The following is a 13,016-nucleotide window of genomic DNA, read 5'->3' as shown; positions in this document are numbered from 1 at the left end:
ACATTTCCTACCATATTTGAGAGATTATGAATCTACACTTCCTGGTTTAGTGTTGGGTAAATACAGTTACAGTTCATACAGTTGGATAAATACAGTTACAGTTCATACAGTTGGATAAATACAGTTACAGTTCATACAGTTGGATAAATACAGTTACAGTTCATACAGTTGGATAAATAGTTACAGTTCATACAGTTGGATAAATACAGTTACAGTTCATACAGTTGGATAAATACAGTTACAGTTCATACAGTTGGATAAATACAGTTACAGTTCATACAGTTGGATAAATACAGTTACAGTTCATACAGTTGGATAAATACAGTTACAGTTCATACAGTTGGATAAATACAGTTACAGTTCATACAGTTGGATAAATACAGTTACAGTTCATACAGTTGGATAAATACAGTTCTATCAACCTCTGGAGTGGTGGATTAAAGCCACCACACCAGCTTAACAACCCAACAATAAGTGTACTTCAGTCCTGAACGTAGTCCAGGACTTCAGGTATTGTACTTGTCTTACCTAGGAGTCCTCCACTGGTCCTGTATCGTCTGAATGTATGTATGCACTTTTCCTCAATAAATTATTATTATTATTATTATTATTATTATTATTATTATTATTATTATTTATTATTATTATAAATTAATTTGTATTTCGATGTGAAGGTCTGAGAGAATCATTATTAAGAGTTATATTTCTATTTTCTATAAGAGGCCAACAACTGCCTCTAAGGCAGCAGTCGGCAACATATACACTTAACTGATTAGATAAAATATTACACCCATAATACCCCTGGGTACACATGAGAGCTGCTAAGTGCAATGTAGCCGATAACGTGCTCTCACTCTTCTCAGCAGCCCTTTCTCTCCACTTGCCACAACGTGAGAAATGTAACGTATTAGCCATACCACTAACACGTCGCATTTGTAACGTATTGGTCGATTTTATAAGGAATGGCGACGTATTTTGTTAAGAGGAATTGAACTACTGAAAATTTTGCAGGCACAATAACGTTGCTAAAGTATGATGACCAGACCACACGCTAGAATGTGAAGGGACGACGACGACGTTTCGGTCCGTCCTGGACCATTCTCAAGTCGATTGTCTTGACTTGAGAATGGTCCAGGACGGACCGAAACGTCGTCGTCCCTTCACATTCTAGTGTGTGGTCTGGTCATCACTGAAAATTTTAATGGGAACTGATAAATATCACATGGAAATGAAGTGACACAGAACAGTACAATAACTGAGAGAAGCTTTAATCTGTGATAGACTCTGTGGTATGTAAAGGTCTACATTTCTTCTCTTACTTGCAAGTTTTACAGCTTCGTCTGCAATGTCATTTCCTATTATTCCCACAAAGTAGGTGATGTTGCCCTCAAGGTCAGATGTTATCTTCACCGAGAGTGAAGCAGTTGTACAAGAGTATCAACAAAATATCAGCAGGCAGGATCTGCTGTTGCCGGTTGCCGGATCTGTTGATCAGTCCGGCAACCAGGAGGCTTGGTCGACGACCGGGCCGCGGGGACGCTAAGCCCCGGAAGCACCTCAAGGTAGGCAAGAGTCATCACTGTTGAGCTGACAGGAGCTGTCTCTCTCTCTCTGTCTCTCTCTCTCTCTCTCTCTCTCTCTCTCTCTCTCTCTCTCTCTGTCTCTCTCTCTCTCTCTCTCTCTCTCTCTCTCTCTCTCTCTCTCTCTCTCTCTCTCTCTCTCTCTCTCTCTCTCTCTCTCTCTCTCTCTCTCTCTCTCTCTCTCTCTCTCTCTCTCTCTCTCTCTCTCTCTCTCTCTCTCTCTCTCTCCCCCTCTCTCTCTCTCTCTCTCTCTCTCTCTCTCTCTCTCTCTCCCTCTCTCTCTCTCTCTCTCTCTCTCTCTCTCTCTCTCTCTCTCTCTCTCTCTCTCCCTCTCTCTCTCTCTCTCTCTCTCTCTCTCTCTCTCTCTCTCTCTCTCTCTCTCTCTCTCTCTCTCTCTCTCTCTCTCTCTCTCTCTCTCTCTCTCTCTCTCTGTCTCTCTCTCTGTGTCTCTCTGTGTCTCTCTTGGCCAGGAATCATAAAAGAATGTGTTGAAGATCATTGCAAGCAACCAGCAATGATCTCCTAATTGCATGACTCTCTTGAGGTTATCTTGAGATGATTTCGGGGCTTTAGTGTCCCCGCGGCCCGGTCCTCGACCAGGCCTCCACCCCCAGGAAGCAGCCCGTGACAGCTGACTAACACCCAGGTACCTATTTTACTGCTAGGTAACAGGGGCATAGGGTGAAAAAAAACTGTCCAATGTTTCTCGCCGGCGCCTGGGATCGAACCCAGGACCACAGGATCACAAGTCCAGCGTGCTGTCCGCTCAGCCGACCGGCTCTAGTAGAAACGGAGATGGTACCAAATAGCTGGAAGGAGGCACATTATGTCATACCAATATACAATAAATTCACAGATAGGAACCACTAAACTACAGACCAGGGGCCAGATTCACGAAGCAGTTACGCAAGCACTTGCGAACCTGTACATCTTTTCTCAATCTTTGGCGGCTTTGTTTCCAATTATTAAACAGTTAATGAGCTCCGAAGCACCAGGAGGCTGTTTATAACAATAACAACAGTTGATTGGTAAGTTTTCATGCTTGTAAACTGTTTAATAAATGTAACCAAAGCCGTCAAAGATTGAGGAAAGATGTACAGGTTCGTAAGTGCTTGCGTAACCGCTTCGTGAATCTGGCCCCACTGTCCCTTAATATATATAAATAAATAAATATATATATATATATATATATATATATATATATATATATATATATATATATATAGTAGTTCCTTCTTCACGTCCCTGTGACTCACCCCTGGGTGTGGTGCCTCACGTCTCTGTGACTCACCCCTGGGTGTGGTGCCTCACTTTCCTGTGACTCACCCCTGGGTGTGGTGCCTCACTTTCCTGTGACTCACCCCTGGGTGTGGTGCCTCACGCCTCTGTGACTCACCCCTGGGTGTGGTGCCTCACGTCTCTGTGACTCACCCCTGGGTGTGGTGCCTCACGTCCCTGTGACTCACCCCTGGGTGTGGTGCCTCACGTCTCTGTGACTCACCCCTGGGTGTGGTGCCTCACGTCCCTGTGACTCACCCCTGGGTGTGGTGCCTCACGTCCCTGTGACTCACCCCTGGGTGTGGTGCCTCACGTCCCTGTGACTCACCCCTGGGTGTGGTGCCTCACGTCTCTGTGACTCACCCCTGGGTGTGGTGCCTCACGTCTCTGTGACTCACCCCTGGGTGTGGTGCCTCACGTCTCTGTGACTCACCCCTGGGTGTGGTGCCTCACGTCCCTGTGACTCACCCCTGGGTGTGGTGCCTCACGTCCCTGTGACTCACCCCTGGGTGTGGTGCCTCACGTCTCTGTGACTCACCCCTGGGTGTGGTGCCTCACGTCTCTGTGACTCACCCCTGGGTGTGGTGCCTCACGTCTCTGTGACTCACCCCTGGGTGTGGTGCCTCACTTTCCTGTGACTCACCCCTGGGTTAACTCCCATGCTTGTTCACTCATTACGTTAGTGGTGAATCTAAACATGAGTAAGACATATCCTCACCTATTTGTATTTGCCAGGGATGACCTAGAGCTCTTGGGTCCCGCCTCTCGTCCATTAACATCATATATAGATGCTGTATATGTTGAAAGCATCCTCGGCTAGAGCCCTGAGGGCTATGGCTGCTCTGACGTTAGTTTCGCATATGCTGCTGATGGCATTGAGTTTGAGTGTTCCGTCCGTGATATATGAGGCAGATGTGACCGGCTCTGGAGTCGTGGATGCAGAGCTGGAGTGCACGATGATCCCGCAAGTTAGAAAGACAGGAACCCGTCTCAGAATTAGACTCATAACCCCACACGTCTGAAAAGAAAGTGACGACCTTTCGGTCCGTCCGGGACAGTTATGACGACCACACGACTCGGTAATGGTCCAGGATGGACCGAAACGTCGTCGCTTCCTTTCTTCTGACAGGTGTGTGTTGTGTGCCTGAGAGTTATGAAGGTGGGGACGAGGATAGGCTTATATTGACGAAAGACCTTGGTAAATACGGGTTTGCAAACACGACTGTAGATTTATGTTACAAAGGATCAGGTTACATAATACATGTGGGATCGCTGGATAGTTTCAAGCGTTGTTTAGACATATTTGAATGAGTTTGAGTGAATATAAATAGAAGCTGCCTCGTATGGACCAATAGGTTTTCAGAAGTTTCTGTTATTGTTAATTTAAGACTAGGTCTTGACTGAGCTGTGAGGCCAGAGCCAAACCCACACACAAATGAGCACAATAAGGGGGGAAACGAGCCGGAATTAAAGCGCACCTTGCCCCCCTTGAAGTAGGGGGGTTACCTTGATGGCGCGCGCCTGGTTGGTGCTGGCCGGCTCCACACTAGGCTTCCTGAGGCCTTCCCCGCCTCCCCGCCACACACACCACACACCCACTATTCCCCAACACGTTCTTCCCATTGCTGGAAAGGCGGTGGTGTGCCGTTGTGGGCTAAGATAAAGACAATATCACGCCGATAAACTATCATATCTTCCCCCTCTTTCCTTCTGCAGGACACCACTAGGGGCCCTTTGACACCACCTGCAGCATCTCCTGCCGCCCTCAGCGCCCGTCACCACCCACCCGTACCGTTGCCTAGTACGCCCTTCTTCACGCCCCTGCCTAAGACACCCGTTTGGAAATCTGGAATAGCGTCTTAGAGTGAGTTTGAGTGGGTGTATAATTGACTCGGTGGGATTATGAGATTAGCTCCCCCCCCCCTCCACCCTCCCTGTGGTGTGTATGTCTGTCAGGCTTGATACCGTATCATATCTTGTGTTTATACGTATTATTCTACCCTTCTTATCTACCGTCTTATCAGGGGATACCGTCAGGGGATACCGTTAGGACTTGCGCTGGCTGCTACACTCTCCCTAAATCGTACACCTATTGCCCTACACAAGCCATCTACACCATTAGCACGACATTCCAGTCTTACACCTTCCTCCTACACTCACTCTAAACCCTTAACAATACACCTTTTTTATTATGACATTTAGGTACATCTTCATTTGTGCAGCTGCCCTAGACTATGTGAAGGGGAGTACAGAGTGTGTCAAGAACTAGCTGCCCTAGACTATGTGAAGGGGAGTACAGAGTGTGTCAAGAACTAGCTGCTAGACTATATGAAGGGGAGAGTACAGAGTGTGTCAAGAACTAGCTGCTAGACTATATGAAGGGGAGAGTACAGAGTGTGTCAAGAACTAGCTGCCCTAGACTATATGAAGGGGAGTACAGAGTGTGTCAAGAACTAGCTATGTGATGCTAAAAATCTCCATTACACAGGTTGGTTAGTCATACAGGGCCATGTGATCAGTAGCATGGATTGGCAAACTTTGGGGTGTATTATGAGGATATCAAGTTAGTTTAGTTTAGTTCATTTATCATGTACTCCATACCCATCGTGTGGGCGGTAGTGGCACATAATGGGCTCAAGGACTGAACCCCTAACATTTATTTATCCCCCAAAACACGAGAGTTAATAAAGTGATTACAAAGCTCCAGGTGCCGCATTAGTCAGATCTGAAGGTTCTAATGAGTAATGACTGGGCAATCATGTTGTTACTTTTATTAACACATTTAGGAGAGGTCCACCTGCCTTTATGCAGCAGGTGTATATACATACACCTAGGTGTATATACATACACCTAGAGTTACCCCTAGACTATGTGATGGAGAGGACAATCAGAAAAATCCGTGTTGTTATACTGGGGCTCCAATCTAACTGGAGCCCCAATCACTGGGGCTCCAATCTAACTGGAGCCCCAGTTTATACTGGGGCTCCAGTCTAGGCTCCAATCAGAGCTGTAGCCTGGTCTACATGGCGGCTCTACTTACATTAGTCGTGTGTCAACTCCTACAAGTCGTTACAGTTTATGGCTGGACTAAACAGGTGTACATCAGTGTACAATATCTTGGGGTTATCTTGAGATAATTTTGGGGCTTAGCGTTCCCGCGGCCCGGTCCTCGACCAGGCCTCCTTTCTGTTATACACCCCCCGGTAAGCAGCTCGTAGCAGCTGTCTAACTCCCAGGTACCTATTTACTGCTAGGTAACAGGGTGAAAGAACCATTTTTGCCCATTTGTCTCCGCCTCCACCGGGGATCGAACCCGGAACCTCAGGACTACGAAGCCGAAGCGCTGTCCACCCAGCTGTCAGGCGCCCTACAGCACAATACCTTGCTGACCAACCACCAAGTATACTTCAGTCCTCAACATTGTTCAGTACTATACTTCATGTAGGTTTACCCAGAGGGTGAAATACACTGCGAAAAGGACAGTAGCTCAAGCTACTTCCTCACAGAACTGTGGTCACCTCTGTGTATACACACCCGGGGAGTGGGGTCCACCTCTGTGTATACCCACCGGGGGAGTGGGGTCCACCTCTCTGTGTATACACACCGGGGGAGTGGGGTCCACCTCTCTGTGTATACACACCCGGGGAGTGGGGTCCACCTCTGTGTATACACACCGGGGGAGTGGGGTCCACCTCTCTGTGTATACACACCGGGGGAGTGGGGTCCACCTCTGTGTATACACACCGGGGGAGTGGGGTCCACCTCTGTGTATACACACCGGGGGAGTGGGGTCCACCTCTGTGTATACACACCGGGGAGTGGGGTCCACCTTTGTGTATACACACCCGGGGAGTGGGGTCCACCTCTGTGTATACACACCCGGGGAGTGTGGTCCACCTCTCTGTGTATACACACCGGGGGAGTGGGGTCCACCTCTGTGTATACACACCGGGGGAGTGGGGTCCACCTCTGTGTATACACACCGAGGAGTGGGGTCCATCTCTGTGTATACTCACCGAGGAGTGGGGTCCACCTCTGTGTATACTCACCGAGGAGTGGGGTCCACCTCTGTGTATACTCACCGAGGAGTGGGGTCCACCTCTGTGTATACTCACCGGGGGAGTGGGGTCCACCTCTGTGTATACACACTAGGGGAGTGGGGTCCACCTCTGTGTATACACACCCGGGGAGTGGGGTCCACCTCTGTGTATACACACTAGGGGAGTGGGGTCCACCTCTGTGTATACACACCCGGGGAGTGGGGTCCACCTCTGTGTATACACACTAGGGGAGTGGGGTCCACCTCTGTGTATACACACCCGGGGAGTGGGGTCCACCTCTGTGTATACACACTAGGGGAGTGGGGTCCACCTATGTGTATACACACTAGGGGAGTGGGGTCCACCTCTGTGTATACACACCAGGGGAGTGGGGTCCACCTCTGTGTATACTCACCGGGGGAGTGGGGTCCACCTCTGTGTATACACACCAGGGGAGTGGGGTCCACCTCTGTGTATACACACTAGGGGAGTGGGGTCCACCTCTGTGTATACACACCAGGGGAGTGGGGTCCACCTCTGTGTATACTCACCGGGGGAGTGGGGTCCACCTCTGTGTATACACACTAGGGGAGTGGGGTCCACCTCTGTGTATACACACCAGGGGAGTGGGGTCCACCTCTGTGTATACTCACCGGGGGAGTGGGGTCCACCTCTGTGTATACACACTAGGGGAGTGGGGTCCACCTCTGTGTATACACACTAGGGGAGTGGGGTCCACCTCTGTGTATACACACCAGGGGAGTGGGGTCCACCTCTGTGTATACCCACCAGGGGAGTGGGGTCCACCTCTGTGTATACCCACCAGGGGAGTGGGGTCCACCTCTGTGTATACTCACCGGGGGAGTGGGGTCCACCTCTGTGTATACACACCAGGGGAGTGGGGTCCACCTCTGTGTATACACACCAGGGGAGTGGGGTCCACCTCTGTGTATACCCACCAGGGGAGTGGGGTCCACCTCTGTGTATACACACTAGGGGAGTGGGGTCCACCTCTCGCTCCATTCATCAATGAGTCCACTGTACAGACACCATGAGTGACTACTTAAAGATATATATAATTTTCGTATTCAAAGGTTTATTTAGGCTACGATAATAATATATTTATAATAAATAAAGATTCATGATTATATATGCATTATTATTATTAGTAGTAGTAGTAGTATTATCACTTTTAATAATAATAATAATAATAATAATAATAATAATAATAATAATAATAATAATAGATATTAATTTTATACAAAACACTTGTCAATGTTATTCAGTGTAGCGTGAGAATAGAAACAGCCGTTATTTATATGTCACAAGAAGGAATATGTATGCTAAGAGAAGTTCTCGGCTTATCTGTGTGTATACAGTATACTGTATTCTTGCCTGTATACGTATCCAGTATACTTGCTGGTCGGTCAATAAGGTTGTTGTTGAAGATTAAGCCGCCACAATTTGTGGCACGGGCCTGAGTAACCCCATAGGTGGTATAGATAGATGCTTGGAGTGAGTGTGGTCTATGGTGGTGTAGCCTCTTGAAGGGTCTCCGGATCTCTGGGGCCAGATTCACGAAGCGGTTACTCAAGTACTTACGAACGTGTACATCTTTCCTCAATCTCTCACGGCTTTGGTTACATTTATTAAACAGTTTACAAGCATGAAAACTTGCCAATCAACTGTTGTTATTGTTATAAACAGCCTCCTGGTGCTTCGGAGCTCATTAACTGTTTAATAATTGTAAACAAAGCCGCCAAAGATTGAGAAAAGATGTACAGGTTCGTAAGTGCTTGCGTGACTGTCACTAGACCGTAGCACTGTCTTGTCTATCTTAACCCGGGACAAACGTGATTACAAGAACGTTTGTGTGATTGGGATGAATCCCTGTATTAACGTGGGTGTAACCTCAACCAATCGAACCTAATCTTCCTTAACCTAGCGTAACCTAACCTAACTTAGCTGTGTTTGAGACATTTGTTTCTAGCAAACATCTTAATTATACCGTCTTGTCGATCATGATAGTAAATAACGTGAATAATTGTCGTTACCCAGCACAAGAACAGAGACCTTCATAGTCGCCATGTTGAATCCGCCGCCTTCACGAACGCATGAACAGGCGACAATTGTACAGTGATATGGTAGAGCGAAATACTTAAATAATAATAATAATATAAATAAGAAAAAATAAAAAGACAAGGAAGGAAATGGTTAATATTGTGTTAAAGTGAAAACATTCATATCAAGCTTAATAATGAGTGTCATAACTGGTCGGTGGGATTGGGCGTAGCAACTCGCGTTTTCTTTCTTGGGATCCGGATAAGAGAAAACGTTCATTGTCAAATCGTTCGTTGCTTGAATTAAGAGAAACCGTTAGTTGTCGGGTTATTCGTTGCTTAATTAAATTCGTTTAAGCCTCATTAACATCGCCTAACCAAGACACACCTAACCTAATAATGTAAATTTGTTTTGAAAATGAATGAAAGGAAAGTTCGCCGGAAGGAAATATTTGGCGCTAAGATAACCGACCGGTCTTCGTATACACTAATATTAAAACCAGTCTTCTCTTATAGCAACTGATCCAAAATTTAGGTAGATGTATACCCCGAGATGTGTAGTATATACTAGAGTTTTCTTTAGACCCAAGCTATGGACGAAGCTAGAGTAGACCTATATACACCTACTGGTTGGCTACTAGCTAGTGTTGGGGCCCTTAATAACACATTCGGCTTAGAAATACTATTTCAGATGTTCTAGAAATGCCATGTTATTTATTCAAACTTACATATGTGACTACTATGTAGGTAAGGGTATACATGTGATTGTTCTACTGTATTTATTTATTTATTTATTTATTTATTTATTTATTTATTTATTTATATACAAGAAAGGTACATTGGGTTTGTGAGGATACATAGCATAGTGATTACATTCTTGTAAAGCCACTAGTATGCGCAGCGTTTCGGGCAGGTCCTCAGTTCCTAGGTAGTGTACACATGACTGCTACTGTAGGTAGCATATACACATGACTGTAATCTTCCCAGTGTAATCACCCTCAATGGGAGAGTGTGTATGGTTGACAATTGCAAACTGTGCGTAAATGGTTCACTACAGATGTAAATGGCTTAGCTTAACTAACAATGACTTTCAATTCCAAACTCATTATATGGAGCTGGAGACTCGCTACCGCCTGCCAAAGGCTGGGTAAAAGGTTCATAAAAAAATCCTAAAAAAATCCTAAATCCTAAAAAAATCCTAAATCCTAAAAAAAATCCTAAAATTGGGCCTATAAGCCCAACACCAACCCAAACAGTCACTGTTACTGACACGAGTCATTTCTTTTAAAGAACCGGCGGCTAGAAAGGCGGGATCCAAGAGCCAACGTTCGATTCTGCATGCACAAATAGGTGAGTACACACATATACACACATGCAGGGGCCGGTGGCTGAGTGGACAGCACGCTGGTCACGTAATCCTGTGGTCCGGCGTTCGATTCCCGGTCCCGGCGAGAAACAATGGGCAGAGTTTCTTTCACGCTGATACCCCTGTTACCTAGCAGTAAATAGGTACCTGGGAGTTAGACAGCTGCTACGGGCTTCTTCTTGGGGGATGTGTGTGTGTGTGTTAGAGAGAAATATATGTAGTAGATATAATAGAGCAAAAATAGATTGGTTAGAAAGGCGGGGTCCAAGAGCTTATAGCTCGATTCTGCAGACATAAATAGTAAATACAAGCACACACACAGACAGCAACAAAAAAAGAGAACCCATTACAAACCTGTAGAAACCTGCAGCGTCTCCCCTAACACAGCCAATATCCCGTTTTCTTCCAAGTCTTTTCGGTGGGTGGGTAGGTCAGGGGGATGGGGGGAGGGGGGGAGAGGTGGCGATTGGACTATCAGAGGAAGAGGCGCAGGGAACTTGAACTATCAGACCACGACTATCGTTCTCACTCTCCATTCACAGCATTTATCGTATCTTTGTTTTACCCTGACCTTGATAAAGCAGGAATAAAAGAGCGGAGAGGATGTGCGCCAGTCAGTCTTCGGGGAGGGTTTTGTGTGGTGGTGAGCAGGACGGTGGCGCTGCTTGTATAATATGGACACCTAACTTGTACGATATGGACACCAAACTTGTACGATATGGACACCAAACTTGTACCATATGGACACCTAACTTGTACCATAATATCACCAAACTTGTACCATATGGACACCTAACTTGTATGATATGGATACCAAACTTGTACGATATGGACACCTAACTTGTACGATATGGATACCAAACTTGTACGATATGGACACCAAACTTGAACAATGTGGACACCAAGCTTGAACAGTATACATTGTTGTAAACAAAACCCCACAAGGGCCGTGATGAGGATTCGAACCTACGCACGGGATCTTCACGGAATGTTTGATATATTACGCTGTTGTGATCTCTGTGTGTACATTGTTGTATTTTTTCTATACTGTATATATTTTGGAAGAAGCCGATTGAAAAAGATGTCTTAATTTGCGATAATGGATTGTATTATGATGGTGATAAATTGGTTATATGGATTATTTTATGTATTAATTCATAAGAAATATTGTGATATTGGTTGTATTTTGCAGCCTGACGTTTTCATTGTTGCAGGGTATTGCAATAATGCAAATATTGACTATCGCTGGACGTTAATAAGTCATTATTTGACTTATATTGGGGATTTTATTAACTATTGGACCCTTACCTTAGGTTAGTTAACGTATTTTGGTTATATTGATTTGAGAAGTGTTTTTAATACTGTACGGAAGCGAATGAAGAGTGTCTTGGGTCATAGTACCGAGCAGTCAGGTAATAATTATCAGAAGAAAGTACTATGTCATTGTTGTTGTTTTAGATTCAGCTACTCTGAACAAAAAGTTCCAAGTAGCACGGGCTATGGTGAGCCCGCAGTGGACTGTACTATTGCAGCATGGCTATGTTATACTTATAAAGGATCGGAGGACTACAATCTGGGATGAGCACGAGGGAAAGAATGGAACGGATTGTCAAACGTCTAATATACGATGTATTATCGACCGGTATAGTTCATATTTTGTACACGGGCATCGTGTACAAAATATCTTCTCTTCGTTTTGATGATAGACTACTAAATATAGAATTAGATCCCAATAGCTTTGACACACTTGAGTATTAATTAATGTGATTAACAATATCATTTATTCCAAGTGTTTTCCAATCTCTAAAATAGAGTTAATGATTAAGTAAACACTCATTGTATATGTAGAAAAATATACCTCGATATACCATTACATAGCTACCATAATTTCTCAATTATCTTAAACCTAAAAAATCAATAAATGGGCGGCCTAGAGATTAATTTACCGTACTATTATTTTATTGACCCAATCATCAGTAAAAATACTACTGACAAAAAATAATAAAAAGGCATGAATTAGAAAAATCTAAAACTAAAATGCATTTAGATTAATTTTGTTGTTTTACAATGTAATTGTTACATGTGATGGTGATTGCAATTATAATTATTACTATTGCAATTAATGATGTTATTGGTTATCATTAGTTATTACGAAGTGCCTGGGTCTATTATCACGGTGATCTTGGTGAGTAATTAGTAGTGGAGTGATTAGTGGTGACTGGTAGTGGTGATGGTGATGACTGGTAGTGGTGATGGTGATGACTGGTAGTGGTGATGAAGGTAGTGATGACTGATAATGGTGATGGAGGTAGTGATGACTGATAGTGGTGATGGTGATGACTGGTAGTGGTGATGGTGATGATTGGTAGCGGTGATGGAGGGGATGATTGGTAGTGGTGATGGAGGGGATGATTGGTAGTGGTGATGGAGGGGATGATTGGTAGTGGTGATGGAGGGGATGATGACTGATAATGGTGATGGTGATGACTGGTAGTATTGATGATGAGTACTGTTTGAAGTGATGAAGATATTGAATAGGGTGATGCTGATAATGATGGTGTTGAAATCAGCGATATTATACAGCCTCATTCAACCTCAAGAACGAAAATAAATCATATAGCACCCACACATAAGATAAGATATATATATATATATATATATATATATATATATATATATATATATATATATA

At 44.8% G+C, this 13,016-nt stretch overlaps 3 protein-coding genes across 10 annotated transcripts in view; 2 read left to right on the top strand and 1 right to left on the bottom strand.

Moving 5' to 3' along the window:
* Positions 1-4,480, bottom strand: part of LOC123766789 (GATA-binding factor 5-A) — a 62,562-nt gene extending 58,082 nt beyond the window's left edge. For 3 of the 6 annotated variants that reach the window (XM_069307569.1, XM_069307566.1, XM_069307570.1), the window contains exon 1: positions 3,577-4,480. The gene's annotated coding sequence lies outside the window, so the exon portion shown is untranslated. The remainder of the gene's footprint in view (positions 1-3,576) is intronic. The other 3 variants (XM_069307564.1, XM_045756167.2, XM_069307565.1) reach the window with 3 other exon arrangements.
* LOC123766787 (TBC1 domain family member 2B) overlaps positions 1-13,016 on the top strand; it is a 425,460-nt gene that overhangs the window by 262,695 nt on the left and 149,749 nt on the right. The window lies entirely within an intron of this gene.
* LOC123751104 (CDAN1-interacting nuclease 1) overlaps positions 1-13,016 on the top strand; it is a 201,766-nt gene that overhangs the window by 73,225 nt on the left and 115,525 nt on the right. The window contains exons 1-3 of one of the 2 annotated variants that reach the window (XM_069307573.1): positions 1,422-1,562; positions 4,575-4,722; positions 10,249-10,308. The exons of the other annotated variant lie outside the window; for it this stretch is intronic. The gene's annotated coding sequence lies outside the window, so the exon portion shown is untranslated. Of the gene's footprint in view, positions 1-1,421; positions 1,563-4,574; positions 4,723-10,248; positions 10,309-13,016 lie in introns of those variants that run through there. 2 annotated transcript variants of the gene reach the window in all.

This window comes from Procambarus clarkii, chromosome 60 (genome assembly GCF_040958095.1).
Source record: "Procambarus clarkii isolate CNS0578487 chromosome 60, FALCON_Pclarkii_2.0, whole genome shotgun sequence".
Lineage (NCBI taxonomy): Eukaryota > Metazoa > Arthropoda > Malacostraca > Decapoda > Cambaridae > Procambarus > Procambarus clarkii.
Note: the sequence above shows the minus strand (reverse complement) of the source record. Positions and strands in the feature narration are given on the sequence as shown.